Genomic DNA, 15442 nt, shown 5'->3' with positions numbered 1-15442 from the left:
CTTGAATGACCTTAACATATAAGGCAAAATACTTATGGCCCAAAGGAGAGGAACGTGTATGTGTTAATATGGGCTATTATAAAATCAAAACATCTCTGCTTGCATTGCCTCATCTCTTCAACTATGAAAATCCTCTCAGATCATAATAAATTAATATAGGACTGAGTTTTAAAATGGAATCATATTTAATAATGGAATCTTAGATTTTCTCTGGATTTTTAAAAGTAAATGACTTTTTCTTCCAGTTTTATTGAGATATAATTGACATCCAGCACTGTATAATTTTAAGGTGTACAGCATAATGATTTGACTTACATACATCACGAAATGATTACCGAAATAAGTTTACTAAACACCCATCATCTCATATAGATACAAAAATTAAAGAAATAAAAACTTTTTTTTCCTTGTGATGAGAACTCTTAGAATTTACTCTCTTAACAATTTTCATATATAACTTACAGAAGCGTTAACCATATTTAGCATGTTGTACATTAGATCCCTAGTACTTATTTGTCTTACAACTGGAAGTTTGTACCTTTTTATTACCTTCATCCAATTGGCTTTTAAATCCCCTTCAGAAATGTATTTAGCAAAACAGGAGAATGTAGAGTTAAATGTCAAAATAAATGAGTTTGCACTAACAACGATTATGTTTTACAAGCAAAACAAGTTTATTTTTATGAGACATACTAAAATATGGCATTGACTCCAGCAGGAATCCATTTTTTATGCTTTCAACTAACTAAATGAATCTCTCAGTACCCTTAATTATCTTAGCCATACCACATATTTTAGCCTTTTGGAGGTAGATACAGCAATGAATCTGAAACCCCTTGGTTTACGCTTTGCTCTGAATGTTTTTGACATAAGCTATTTAACTGGATTTATGTAGTTTTAACTGGCATCTATGCAGATGCCCTAGAAATTGGCAAGACTGCAATGGTTTTTCCATGTTTCTTCTTATTCTTGCTCATCCTCACATAACCACTTGTAACTATCACTTTGTAGAACCCACAGTGCTAATAAATACCTTCTTGCTATGGATCTAGCCACGATAACAGGGTTTTTTAAAATTTAAGTATAGCTGGTTTACAATGTTGTATTAATCTCTGCTGTACAGCAAAGTAATTCAGTTATATATATATACATCCTTTTTAAAATATTCTTTTCCATTGTGGTTTATCACAGGATATCGAATATAGTTCCCTGTGCTATACACTAGGACCTTATTGTTTATCCATGATAGGTTTTTTATCATGTTTATAAAGACATTTGAAAATATATTCCTTCATTCCTTTAGAATGTACTAAGAATCTAAATTATGTAATATGTCACACGATCTACTGGTTATTCTAGGGAATTTGAGGCAAATCAGACAAGGTATGCCCAGAACTCATTGCTTCCCTCAGCTGCAGTAAAAATGTATACATTTATGTTTCTTGTTAAAGAAAGTATTTGATATACATTGGGCAAACATAAGAAGTCTAATAATGCAAAGTAAGTGATAATTGGACTTGGCTTCAGAAAACCCAAGTGTAAACATTAGCTTTCTATCTTTCCAGCAGTGGTGGATATGAGCCTTCACCTTCTTACCTATAATAAGGGATTAATACCCATTCTGTCTCCTCCCCAGGATGGCTATGATGAACAAAATGATACAATGAATGTGAGAGGTCTTTTTACATTATAGACATGATACAAATATGAGGAATTGGTATTATTTGTTATCCTCCAGGTCTATGTTAAGTTCCACATTTTTCCAAGGTCAAGTATCAGAGAGCCGTTGACTATGAAATATTTTATTTGACGGTCACTTTAAGCCTTTGACTGAACACAGGTTTTAAAACACATTCCCGATACAACCATGAAGCTTAAAAAGCAGCCAGTTAAGAGAAGCATTATTCTTTTGCTATGGAGACTATAGCACTAGACTTGAAATCCATTCAATGGGTTTTGAGCAAAATTAGAGACTGGATATAAATTCAAAAAGTTAGTAAAAGTACTCAAAGGAAAGAGCTAATTTTAGAACTTTCAAGAGCAACAATAAAATTTATGTGTGTGCATGTATGTGATATATAGATAGATATGTGTATATGTGTGTGTGTGTGTGTGTGTATATATATATATATATATATATATATATATATATGTTTTAGAAAAATCCAGAAAAAATTTGGGATGCATTGTCTCCTAAGTCAATTTTTCATTAATTTTTCTACGAAGTTCATTTTAACTAACAAATGGGCTTAAATAGACATTAAAAATTTTAAAACACAATGTATTTCTGGAGGACAAACCAATTTCTGGATTCAAAGCTTTTGTATCATCCTTAAAAATCTCATCAGCTTTACCCTATTCTTTGGTGTAACTACTTAGGTACACCTTGTAAAACCATGGGAAATTGTAACCAGAAGAGATTAAAATTGAATCTAGAATTTGCAGTCTTAACAAATTTTTATTTCTGATTCTTAGTAAGCAGCTGATGGTAAAGGAAGTAAAGCAGGTCCCCATCTCCAAGGCATGTTTCATAGCAAGCTTGTGATATTCATGAATGCAGTTAACACACTCCCTTCGAGTGTTCACACGGCTCGACACAGTTGCTTCTGCCCCCGACTGTAATGGGAGAATTTGGAAGATGCTCCATTCATTTCAACTATGACTGATAAGACTGATAGATTACAGGTGGAAGTACTAGTCAAGAAAATAACCGTTAGTAAAGGAGACAGGTTTTTTTGTTCTTATTCTCTTCTTGGACATGTTAGGTTGGCAAGATAACAAGAAGTTAATACAATTAAAAATTTTTAAAGATAGTCGTTTCCATTAAAATGTGTTCATATTTTATACTATGTGAATTTTTTCCTTCTTCAACTAGTCCTTTTGTGTGATACATGAAAAAAAAAATCTATATCTGAGCAAGATCTACATTTGCCAATAAGTATTACTTTATAAGCAAGGAGAAACAAATAATTGAAAATGCAAGTTATTTGGAAAGAAAGGTCAAAATGGTTATTTTACCCTAAATTGTATATAGTAAGACCCCTCTATTTTCTTCAAAATTGCTAGAAGTAGTATAAAGTGTGTTATTTCAAAATAAATTGTATTTTCTGTAGCAATAAAAATATATTTAGTTAGTACATTCTCAGCTGAGGATCTGTCACTAAAAATAATAGATACAAAAAAAACAAAACAAAAAACCCCAAACTTCACAAACATACAGAACTGTAGCTATGAGCCAGGATAAAAAACCAAAGCTTATAGTATTAAGAGGCATAAAAGTGTTACAAACATTGATTACACAAGGGGTACTAATGTCCTTCAAAATATTTATAACACTCACAAAAATGCAGCTATACCATATCATAAATACAGCTATACCATACCATAAATTTTACTGAAAGTGAATATGTTACTATAATAATCATTAAACTTTTCCACAGTTTGGGGGCTTTCTTAGAATTTGGAAGGGCCCATTTTTAGAAGGAATGAAGGAAGGTAATTAGATGAGCTAAATCCCTTAAGTAAGTTTTTCCAAGAAGGCCAAACTAGTGCATCTTCCCCTCCTTTCAAAATTAAATTTGACGGACTGGCGGTCCCTCAAATTCTACCCTCGGCCTTATAGTGACCTCCAAGCCTGTGGTCAGGAGCTTCCTATGTGCTTGCTGTTGATGTTGCTTCTGAGATGAAAACATCTTCAATGCAAGAGGTTTCTCAAGATATCTGTACTTCACCCTTTCTTATCTTCTGCATTTCTTTAAAACTATAGAAATTGTTTTGGCTTCACAGAAAATGCAAAAAGAAAAAAGGAAAAAATGTGCCACTAAATCACTGGATTTGACACCTTGTTGACAGCTCTCAGAGTATTTCACACTATTTAGAAAAGCATAAAAACAATTACAGGCATAACTCATTTATTGTGCTTCACTCTATTGTGCTTCTCAGATAACCGTGTTTTTTACAAATTGAAGGTTTGTGGCAATCCTGCATAAAGTAAGTCTATCAGTGCCATTTTTCCAACAGTATTTGCTTACTTCATGTCTCTGTGCCACATTTTGGTAATTCTCACAATATTTCACACTTTTTCATTATTATTATATGTATTTGTTGTAGTGATCTCTGATCAGTGATCTTTGAAGTTACTATTGTAATTGTTTTGGGGTGCCACAAACCATGCCTATACAAGAAGGCAAACTTAACTGATAAATGTTATTTGTATTCTGACCATTCACTGACCAGCTGGCCATTCCCCTCTCTCTCTCCTTCTCCTCAGGCCTCCCTATTCCCTGAGACAGGACAATATTGAAATTAGGCCAATAATAATCCTTTAATGGCCTCCAAGTGTTCAAGTGAAAGGAAGAATTGCACATCTCTCACTTTAAATCAAAAGGTAGAAATGATTAAGCTTAATGAAGAAAGCACATCAAAAGCTGAGATAGGCTGAAAGCTAGGCCTCTTTTGCCAATTAGCCAAGTTGTGGATGCAAAGAAAAAGTTCTTGAAGAAAATGAAAGGTGCTACTCCAGTGAATACATGAATAAGAAAGCAAAATAGTCTTATTGTTGATATGGGGAAAGTTTTAGTGGTGTAGTTAGAAGATCAGAAAAGCCACAACATTCCCTTAAGCCAAAGCCTAATCCAGAGCAAGGCCCTAACTCTCTTTAATTCTATGAAGGCGGAGAGAGGTGAGGAAGCTGCAGAAGAAATTTTGAAGCTAGCAGAGGTTGGTTCATGAGATTTAAGGAAAGAAGCCATCACCTTAATCTAAAAGTGAAAGGTGAAGAAGCAAGTGCTGATGTAGGACCTGCAGCAAGTTATCCAGAAGTTCTAACTAAGATAATTAATGAAGGTGGCTTCACTAAACAACAGATTTTCAATGCGAGGAAACGGCTTTCTTTTGGAAAAGATACCATCTAGGACTTTCATAGATAGAGAGGAGAAGTCAATACCTGCCTTCAAAGCTTCAAAGGACAGGCTGACTCACTTGTTAGGGACTAATGCAACTGGTGACTTAAAGTTGAAGCCAGCGCTCATTTACCATTCTGAAAATCCTAGGGCCCTTAAGAAATATGTTAAATCCACTCTACCTGTACTCTATAAATGGAACAATAAAGCCTGGATGACTGCACATCTGTTGACAGTATGGCTTACTGAATATTTTATTTATTTATTTATTTTTGGCTACATTGGGTCTTCGTTGCCTCACGCAGGCTTTCTCTAGTTGTGGCGAGCAGGAGCTACTCTTTGTTAAGGTGCACAGGCTTCTCATTGTGGTGGCTTCTCTCGTTGTGGAGCATGGGCTCTAGGCATGCTGGCTTCAGTAGTTGTGCACGTGGGCTCAGTAGTTGTGGTTCGCAGGCTCTAGAGCACAGGCTCAGTAGTTGCGGAACATGGGCTTAGTTGCTCTGGGACGTGTGGTATCTTCCCGGACCAGGGATCAAACCCGTGTCCCCTGCACTGGCAGGCGGATTCTTAATCACTGCACCATCAGGGAAGTCCAACTGAATATTTTAAGCCCACTGTTGAGACCTATTGCTCAGAAAAAGATTCCTTTCAAAATATTACTGCTCATTGACATTGCACCTGGTCACCTGAAAGCTGTGATGGAGATGCACAACAAGATTCATGTTGTTTTCATGCTTGCTATCACAACATCCATTCTGCAGCCATGGATCAGGAGTAATTTCAACTTTCAAGTCTTATTATGTAAGAAATACATTTTATAAGACTATACATGCCATAGATAGTGATACCTCTGATGGGTCTGAGCAAAGCAACCTTCTGGAAACCTTGAAAGGATTCAACATTTCAGATGCCATTAAGGACATTTGTGATTCAAGGGAAGAAGTCAAAGTATCAACATAACAGGAGTTTAGTAAAAGTTGATTCTAACCCTCATGGATGACTTAGGGGTTCAAGACATCAGTGGAGGAAGTAACTGCAGATGTGGAAATAGCAGGAGAACTAGAATTAGAAGAGGAGCCTGAAAATGTGACTGAATTGCTGCAATCTCATAATAAAACTTTAATTCATGAGGAATTTCTTCTTATGGATAAGCAAAAAAAAAAAACAAAGTGGTTTCTTGACATGAAATTTATTCATGGTGAAGATTCTGTGAAGATTGTTGAAATGACAACAAAGGATTTAGAATATTACATAAACTTATTTGATAAAGGAGCAGCAGAGTTCTAGAGGGTTGACTTCAATTTTGAAAGAATTCTACTGTGGGTAAAATGCTGTCAAACAGCATTGCATGTTACAGAGAAACCGTTCATGAAAGGAAGAGTCAACTGATGTGGCAAACTTCATTGTTGTCTTACCTTAAGAAATGGCCACAGCCACCCAACCTTCAGCAACCACCACCCTGATCAGTCAGCAGCCATCAACACTGAGGCAAAACCCTCCACCAGCAAAGATTACAACTCACTGAAGGCTCAAATGATGGCTAGCATTTTTTAGCAATAACGTATCTTTTTAATTAAGATACGTTCATTGCTTTTTTAGACACAATGCTAGTGCACACTTATTAGACTACAGTATGGTGTAAACATAACTTTTATATGCACTAGGAAACAAAAAAACTCATATAACTCACTTTATTGCAATGTTTGCTATATTTTGGTGGTCTGAAACCAAACCTACAAAATCTCCAAGAGATGCCTGTACTAGTTCTTTGTTATGGCCTTTCAAATAAGAAACCCCAACAAGTCCCAAGGGAATTGCTAAGACAGGCAAAAACTATCAGGCCTGAGCGTATCAGGCTATCTTGTGTTTCCAAGTTGATGAAACCACTTTCTCTGCCTCTCTACCTGCAGGCATATCCCCAAGAAAATATACAGAGATCCAGGGGCATAATTAAATGGTTGGTTAATTAATTGAGTTTAGCGGCCTAGGAACCTATAATTCTGCTGCAACCACTTGTACGATTCAATACACCAGAACATACGTGTATTCAGTAAGTTATTGATTTTTAAAAGTATATTTTTGACCTCCTGTGAGCAACACCCTCAAATGAAAGAACAACCTCCAAGAAAAATATAAACTAGTTGATGTACACAACGTCTATTGCTTTTGACCTCTGATTTCATCTTGATGAAAAGTAAATGGGAGAGAGTAAGCAAAATTGTAAAGTTTGTCAAACTTATATATAGGTTTCCTGACTCTCCCGTTACATATCTTTTCCCCTCCCTTAGGAGAACCTCCCTTGTCCTATTGGGTTTCTGATTCCCTCGTAGTCTGGCTACAGGGCCCCCTACTAATCTTGCACTCATGGTCTTTATTCACCCTAAAGAATAAATGACACTTTGAAATATTTATAAATAAGTTAAATAATTACTGTATTATAGCATTCAATGTGCTTAGCAATGGAAACTTAATATTCTAAATCAATTGTGAAGTACAAGAAGCAAATAGAATATAGAATCTCCCACTTCATCTGTAGGAAGATCAACCCTGCATATGTCCGTCATATGCTTAAGTCCTATATAAAAATGTTGCTATCCAGCATCCCATGAAATTTAGCTCATGGAAGGTAAATCATCACAATGCCTTTTGCAGGCCCAAACAATAATTTTCAGGCCAAAGAACTTAAGTGATATAAAACTACATCTTTTAAAATATCACCAACACCTTAACTAATAAAATCAATGGATCATCTTTGCATACATCAATTAAGAATCCCTGACTGAAGACTGCTGCTGTGTCTTGCCCTGGTGTCCTGCCTGCCATCTGCTGCACACAGTGGGGTGTCACTCCAGGACTTTGCTTCAGACAAATTGTGGTTCAAGATGGCAGAGTAGAAGGATGTGCACTCACTACCTCTTTCAAGGACACCAGAATCACAACTAACTGCTGAACAGTCATCAACAGGAAGACACTGGAACTCACCAAAAAAGATACCCCACATCCAAAGACAAAGGAAAAGCCACAATGAGACGGTAGGACGGGCACAATCACAATAAAATCAAATCCCATAACTGCTGGGTAGGTGACTCACAAACTGGAGAACAATTATACCACAGAAGTCCACCCACTGGAGCGAAGGGCCCCACATCAGGCTTCCCAACCTGGGGGTCCGGCAATGAGAGGAGGAATTCCCAGAGAATCAGACTTTGAAGGCTAGTGGGATTTGACTGCAGGACTTCGGCAGAACGTGGGGAAACAGAGATTCCACTCTTGGAGGGCACATACAAGGTAGTTTGCACATTAGGACCCAGGGGGATGGAGCAGTGATCCCTTAGGAGACTGAAGCAGACCTACCTGCTAGTGTTGCGGGGTCTCCTGCGGGGGGGGGGGGGGCGGTGTGTGACTGTGGCTCACTGGGGGGAAAAGACACTGACAGCAGAAGTTCTGGGAAGTACTCCTTGGCCTGAGCCCTCCCAGAGTCCACCATTAGCCCCACCAAAGAGCCTGTAGGCTCCAGTGCTGGGTTGCCTCAGGTCAAAGAACGAACAGGGAGGGAACTCAGCCCCACCCATCAGCAAACAAGTGGATTAAAGTTTTACTGAGCTCTGCTCAACAGAGCAACACCCAGCTCTACGCACCACCAGCCCCTGCCATCTGGAAGCTTGTACAAGCCTCTTAGATAGCCTCATCCACCAGAGGGCAGACAGCAAAAGCAAGAAGAACGACAATGCTGCAACCTGTGGAACAAAAATAACATTCACAGAAAGATAGACAAAATGAAAAGGCAGAGGACTATGTACCAGATGAAGGAACAAGATAAAACCCCAGAAAATCAACTAAATGAAGTGGGGGATAGGCAACCTTCCAGAAAAAGAATTCAGAATAATGATAGTGAAGATGATCCAGGACCTCAGAAAAAGAATGGTGGCAAAGATAGAGAAGATGAAAGAAATGTTTAATAAAGAACTGGAAGAATTAAAGAACAAACAAACAGAGATGAACAGTACAATAACTGAAATGAAAAATATACTAGAAGGAATCAATAGCAGAATAACAGAGGCAGAAGAACGGATAAGTGACCTGGAAGACAGAATGGTGGAATTCACTGCTGCAGAACAGAATAAAGAAAAAAGAATGAAAAGAAATGAAGACAGCCTAAGAGACCTCTGGGACAACATTAAATGCACCAACATTCGCATTATAGGGGTCTCAGAAGGAGAAGAGAGAGAGAAAGGACCCGAGAAAATATTTGAAGAGGTTGTAGTTGAAAACTTCCCTAACATGGGAAAGGAAATAGCCACCCAAGTCCAGAAAGTGCAGAGAGTCCCAGGCAGGATAAATCCAAAGAGAAACATGCTGAGACAAATAGTAATCAAATTGACAAAAATTAAAGATAAAGAAAAATTATGAAAAGCAACAAGGGAAAAATGACAAATAACATACAAGGGAACTCCCATAAGGTTAACAGCTGATTTCTCAGCAGAAACTCTACAAGCTGGAAGGGAGTGGCACGACATATTTTAAGGATGAAAGGAAAGAACCTAAAACTAAGATTACTCTACCTGGCAAGGATCTCATTCATATTCAATGGAGAAATCAAAAGCTTTACAGACAAGCTAAGAGAATTCAACACCACCAAACCAGCTCTACGGCAAATGCTAAAGGAACTTCTCTAAGTGGGAACCACAAAAGAAGAAAAGGACCTACAAAAACAAACCCAAAACAATTAAGAAAATGGTAATAGGAACATACATATCGATAATTACCTTAAACGTGAATGGATTAAATGCTCCAACCAGGGGCTTCCCTGGTGGCGCAGTGCTTGGGAGTCCACCTGCCGATGCAGGGGACGTGGGTTCGTGCCCTGGTCTGGGAGGGTCCCACATGACGCGGAGCAGCTGGGCCCATGGGCCGTGGTCGCTGGGCCTGCGCGTCCGGAGCCTGTGTTCTGTGGCAGGAGGGGCCACAGCAGTGAGAGGCCCGCATACCACAAAAAAAATAAATAAAGGCTCCAACCAAAAGACGCAGGCTTGCTGAATGGATACAAAAACAAGACCCATATATATTCTGTCTAAAAGAGACCCACTTCAGTCCTAGGGACACCTACAGACTGAAAGTGAGGGGATGGATAAAGTTATTCCATGCAAATGGAAATCAAAAGAAAGCTCAAGTAGCAATACTTGTATCAGATAAATTAGACTTTAAAAATAAAGAATGTAACAAGAGACAAGGAAGGACACTGCATAATGATCAAGAAGAAGATATAACAATTATAAATACATATGCACCCAACATAGGAGCACCTCAATACGTAAGGCAAATGCTAACAGCTATAAAAGGGGAAATCGACAGTAACACAATAATAGTGGGAGACTTTAACACCTCACTTATACCAATGGACAGATCATCCAGACAGAAAATTAATAAGAAACACAAGCTTTAAATGACACAATAGACCAGATCAATTTAATTTATATTTATAGGACATTCCATCTGATAACAGCAGATTACACTTTCTTCTCAAGTGCACATGGAACATTCTCCAGTATAGATCACATCTTGGGTCACAGATCAAGCCTCGGTAAGTTTAAGAAAATTGAGACCATATCAAGCATCTTTTCTGACGACAACACTATGAGATTAGAAATCAATTACAGGGAAAAAAACATAAAAAACACAAACACATGGAGGCTAAACAATACATTACTGAATAACCAAGAGATAACAGAAGAAATCAAAGAGGAAATCAGAAAATACCTAGAGATAAATGACAATGAAAACAGGACAATCAAAAACCTATGGGATGTAGCAAAAGCAATTCTAAGAGGGAAGTTTATAGCAATTCAATCTCACCTCAAGAAACAAAAAAAAATCTCAAACAATCTAACCTTACACCTAAAGGAACTAGAGAAAGAACAACAAACAAAACCCAAAGTTAGTAGAAGGGAAGAAACCATAAAGATCAGAGCAGAAATAAATGAAATAGATACAAAGAAAACAATAGCAAAGATCAATAAAACTAAAATCTGGTTCTTTGTGAAGGTAAACAAAAATGATAAACCTTTAGCCAGACTCATCAAGAAAAAGAGGAAGAGGACTCAAATCAATAAAATTAGAAATGAAAACGGAGAAGTTACAGCTGACACCGCAGAAATACACAGCCTCATAAGAGACTACTACAAGCAACTCTATGCCAATAAAATGGACAACCTGGAAGAAATGGACAAATTCTTAGAAAGGTATAACCTTCCAAGACTGAACCGGGAAGAAATAGAAAATATGAACAGACCAATCACAAGTAATAAAATTGAAACTGTGATTAAAAACCTTCCAACAAACAAAGTCCAGGACCAGATGGCTTCACAGGTGAATTCTATCAAATATTTAGAAGAGCTAACACCCATCCTTCTCAAACTCTTCCAAAAAACTGTAGAGGAAGGAACACTCCCAAACTCATTCTACGAGGCCACCATCACCCTGATACCAAAACTAGACAAAGGTACTACAGAAAAAGAAAATTACAGACCAATATCACTGATGAATATAGATGCAAAAGTCCTCAACAAATACTAGCAAACAGAATCCAACAACACATTAAAAGAATCATACACCATGATCAAGTGGAAGTTATCCCAGGGATGCAAGGATTCTTCAGCATACACAAATCAATCAATGTGATACACCATACTAACAAATTGAAGAATAAAAACCACATTACAATCTCATTAGATGCAGAAAAAGCTTTTGACAAAATTCAACACCCATTTATGATAAAAACTCTCAAGGAAGTGGGCATAGAGGGAACCTACCTCAACATAATAAAGGCCATATACAACAAACCCACAGCAAACAGCATTCTCAATGGTGAAAAACTGAAAGCATTTCCTCTAGATCAGGAACAAGACAAGGATGTCCCCTCTCACCACTATTATTCAACATAGTTGTGGAAGTCCCAGCCACAGCAATCAGAGGAGAAAAAGAAATAAAAGGAATCCAAATCAGAAAAGAAGAAGTAAAACTGTCACTCTTTGCAGATGACATGATACTATACATACAGAAATCTAAAGATGCCACCAGAAAACTACTAGAGCTAATCAATGAATTTGGTAAAGTTCCAGGAAACAAAATTAATGCACAGAAATCTCTTGCATTCCTATAAACTAACAACAAAAGATCAGAAATATAAATTAAGGAAATAATCCCATTCACCATTGCAACAAAAAGAATAAAATACCTAGGAATAAACCTACCTAAGGAGGTAAAAACTTATACTCAGAAAACTATAAGACACAAATGAAAGAAATCAAAGATGACACAAACAGATGGAGAGATATACCATGTTCTTAGATTGGAAGAATCAATATTGTGAAAATGACTATACTACCCAAAGCAATCTACAGATTCAGTGCAATCCCTATCAAATTAGCAATGGCATTTTTTAAAGAACTAGAACAAAAAACTGTTAAAATATGTATGGAAACACAAAAGACCTCAAATAGCCAAAGCAATCTTGAGAGAAAAAAAAAAATGGAGCTGTAGGAATCAGACTCCCTGACTTCAGACTATTTTACAAAGCTACAGTAACCTAGACAATATGGTGCTGGCATAAAAACAGAAATATAGATCAATGGAAGAAGATAGAGAGCCCAGAGAGAAACCCATGCACCTATGGTCAATTAATCTATGAGAAAGGAGGCAAGGAGATACAATGGAGAAAAGACAGTCTCTTCAATAACTGGTGCTGGGAAAAGTGAACAGCTACATGTAAAAGAATGAAATTAGAACACTCCTTAACACCATACACAAAAATAAACTCAAAATTTGATTAGAGACCTAAATGTAAGACTGGACACTATAAAACTCTTAGAGGAAAACATAGGAAGAACACTCTGACATAAATCACACAAGATCTTTTTTGACCCACCTCCTAGAGTAATGGAAATAAAAACAAAAATAAACAAATGGGACCTAATGAAACTTAAAAGCTTTTGCACAGCAAAGAAAACTATAAACAAGATGAAAAGACAGCCCTCAGGATGGGAGAAAATATTTGCAACCAAATCAATGGACAAAGGATTAATGTCCAAAATATATAAACAGTTCATATAGTTCAATATTAAAAAAAAAAACAACCCAATCAAAAAATGGTCAGAAGACCTAAACAGACATTTCTCCAAAGAATACATACAGATGGCCAAGAGGCACATGAAAAGCTGCTCAATATCACTAATTATTCGAGAAATCCAAATCAAAACTCCAGTGAGGTATCACCTCACACTGGTTAGTATGGGCATCATCAGAAGATGTACAAACAACAAATGCTGGAGAGGGTGTGGAGAAAGGAGAACCCTCTTGCACTGTTTGGAATGTCAATTGATACAGCCACTATGGAGAACAGTAGAGAGATTCCTTAAAAAACTAAAAATAGAATTGCCATATAACACAGCAATCCCACTACTGGGCATATACCCAGAGAAGACTATAATTCAAAAAGACACATGAACCCCAATGTTCACTGCAGCACTATTTACCATAGCCAGGTCATGGAAGCAACCTAAATGCCCATAGACAGATGAATGGATAAAGAAGATATGGTACATGTATACAATGGAATATTACTCAGCCATAAAAAGGAATGAAATTGGGTCATTTGTAGAGACGTGGATGGACCTAGAGACTGTCATACAGAGTGAAGTAAGTCAGAAAGAGAAAAACAAATATCATATATTAACGCATACATGTAGAATCTAGAAAAATGGTGCATATGATATGGTTTGCAAGGCAGAAATAGAGACACAGATGTAGAGAACAAACATGGATGCCAAGGGGGAAAGCACGGGGTGGGGTGGAGAGGGTGAAGTGGGAGATTGGGATTGACATGTATACACTAATATGTATAAAATAGATGACTAATAAGAACCTGCTGTATAAAAAAATTAATTAATTAAATTAAAATAAAGGAATCCCCAATATCACATTTCCCATGAGTCTATGAGTAGCCTTATTTCTACTTTAATAATAGTAATATCATCTATATTTTAACAAGTTATTAATATTATTCTTTCACTTTATTCTCAACATGTTAAAATCAAATTCATAATAGTCTTTAACTCAAGCCCTCATCCAGATCTTCTTATTTCTATTAGTGGCCCCAAAGTCTCCTTTTCATTCAGGTTTGAAGCACAAGGCTCACCCTTAACTTACCCCAAGCCATCTCCCACACTGCCGACAAATTAGTGTTTCAAAAGTAGAATTCCTCTTATGTCAATTCCATATAGAATAAAGAGGGGAAAAGCCAATGCCTCTCCATTACATGTAAATTAAGTAGTAATCCTTTTCCTTGTGGTTTAATACCATCCAAGATGTGCATTAGACTTCATAAATACCTCTAATTTGCACAGCTCTGTGTTTTAGCTAGTATTATGAATTATGATTCTTATTAGCTAACATTTAATGACTATTGACTATATATTAGTCAGTGTCCTTAGGCTTCACATAAATTCTCTTAGATAACCTCAGGATAACCCTATTAGGTAGATACTATTATATCCTTATTCTTAAAACAAGTCAACTGAAATCACTGAGTTGGGTAACAGAGGAGAATTCATTTCGGCAAAGTCTGTGATGTGTCTGAAGTAAGAGAGACAGCCCGTTGAACAGCAGTGATTCAGCTCTGTGTCTTGTGACTCCAAGGCTAATGACACAATAATTTCTGCCCCCCCCCGCATCTGTCCCTTAGCCAACTATAAATATTAATTCCAAATGGAATGGATGTTATTCTCTTGGGGAATGTGAGGCTTGCTGGGAGAGGTCACAGAAATTCTTTCCCTATTTTCTCTAAGTCATGACATAGTGAAACATTCCTATTTGTAGCCACTTTGCCTACCTCTTTGGTGACTGTATGTAGATTTTTCCGAGCAATTCTCATTTCAAACTTTCTGTCCCTTCTAATCAGAGGCATAGTTTAGCATAAATGTACTAGAAAACATCATCAATAAAAACTTTAAAGCCACATGTTGACATAAAGTTGTAAAGATCATGATGAAAAGCTGCTAGAGGAAGCAAAGGAAACTGAAGTTCTCAGGCAGGTTTGCCTTGTAATATGGGCTCTGCTACAAAGTAAAGGCCACTCCCTTTTGTCCCCTGATCTCAACCACATATTCTAAGTCGTGGTCTTATGCAAGGCCAGTGTACCCCATGAAGGTATACAACCAACAGATTAGGAGAAAATAGAGCCCAAAGCATTCTTTCAAATGTCTGGGCAGTTGAAGTGAATGGGGCAAGTGAAGTAACCTACCTCCTTTTTCTTTGTGAGCACATCTTGAATGCAAAGAACCAATGTTTGATAAACCTTTTCATAATAAAGCTTTGTCCAGAGCAGCCACCTTTATTTCAGGAAACGAAAATCTAATTATGATGTTAAACCCAAACAAAAATGGAATTCTTTAAACTTTGTGCTCAATTAATCTACAATTGATAAGATCAAATAATAAAAAATCATTGACATTTCAATTTTCTCTGAGAAGAATATATTAAAATAA

The 15442-nt window shown here is 37.0% G+C and overlaps 1 protein-coding gene across 2 annotated transcripts in view; it reads left to right on the top strand.

Annotated features, from left to right (window-relative positions):
* Positions 1-15442, top strand: part of PDE1A (phosphodiesterase 1A) — a gene marked incomplete at both ends in the record, with an annotated part of 341142 nt that overhangs the window by 285858 nt on the left and 39842 nt on the right. The window lies entirely within an intron of this gene.

The sequence above is a fragment of the Hyperoodon ampullatus genome (assembly GCF_949752795.1).
Source record: "Hyperoodon ampullatus genome assembly, chromosome: 8".
NCBI classification, from domain to species: domain Eukaryota; kingdom Metazoa; phylum Chordata; class Mammalia; order Artiodactyla; family Ziphiidae; genus Hyperoodon; species Hyperoodon ampullatus.
This window is presented reverse-complemented; position numbering and strand designations above follow the sequence as displayed.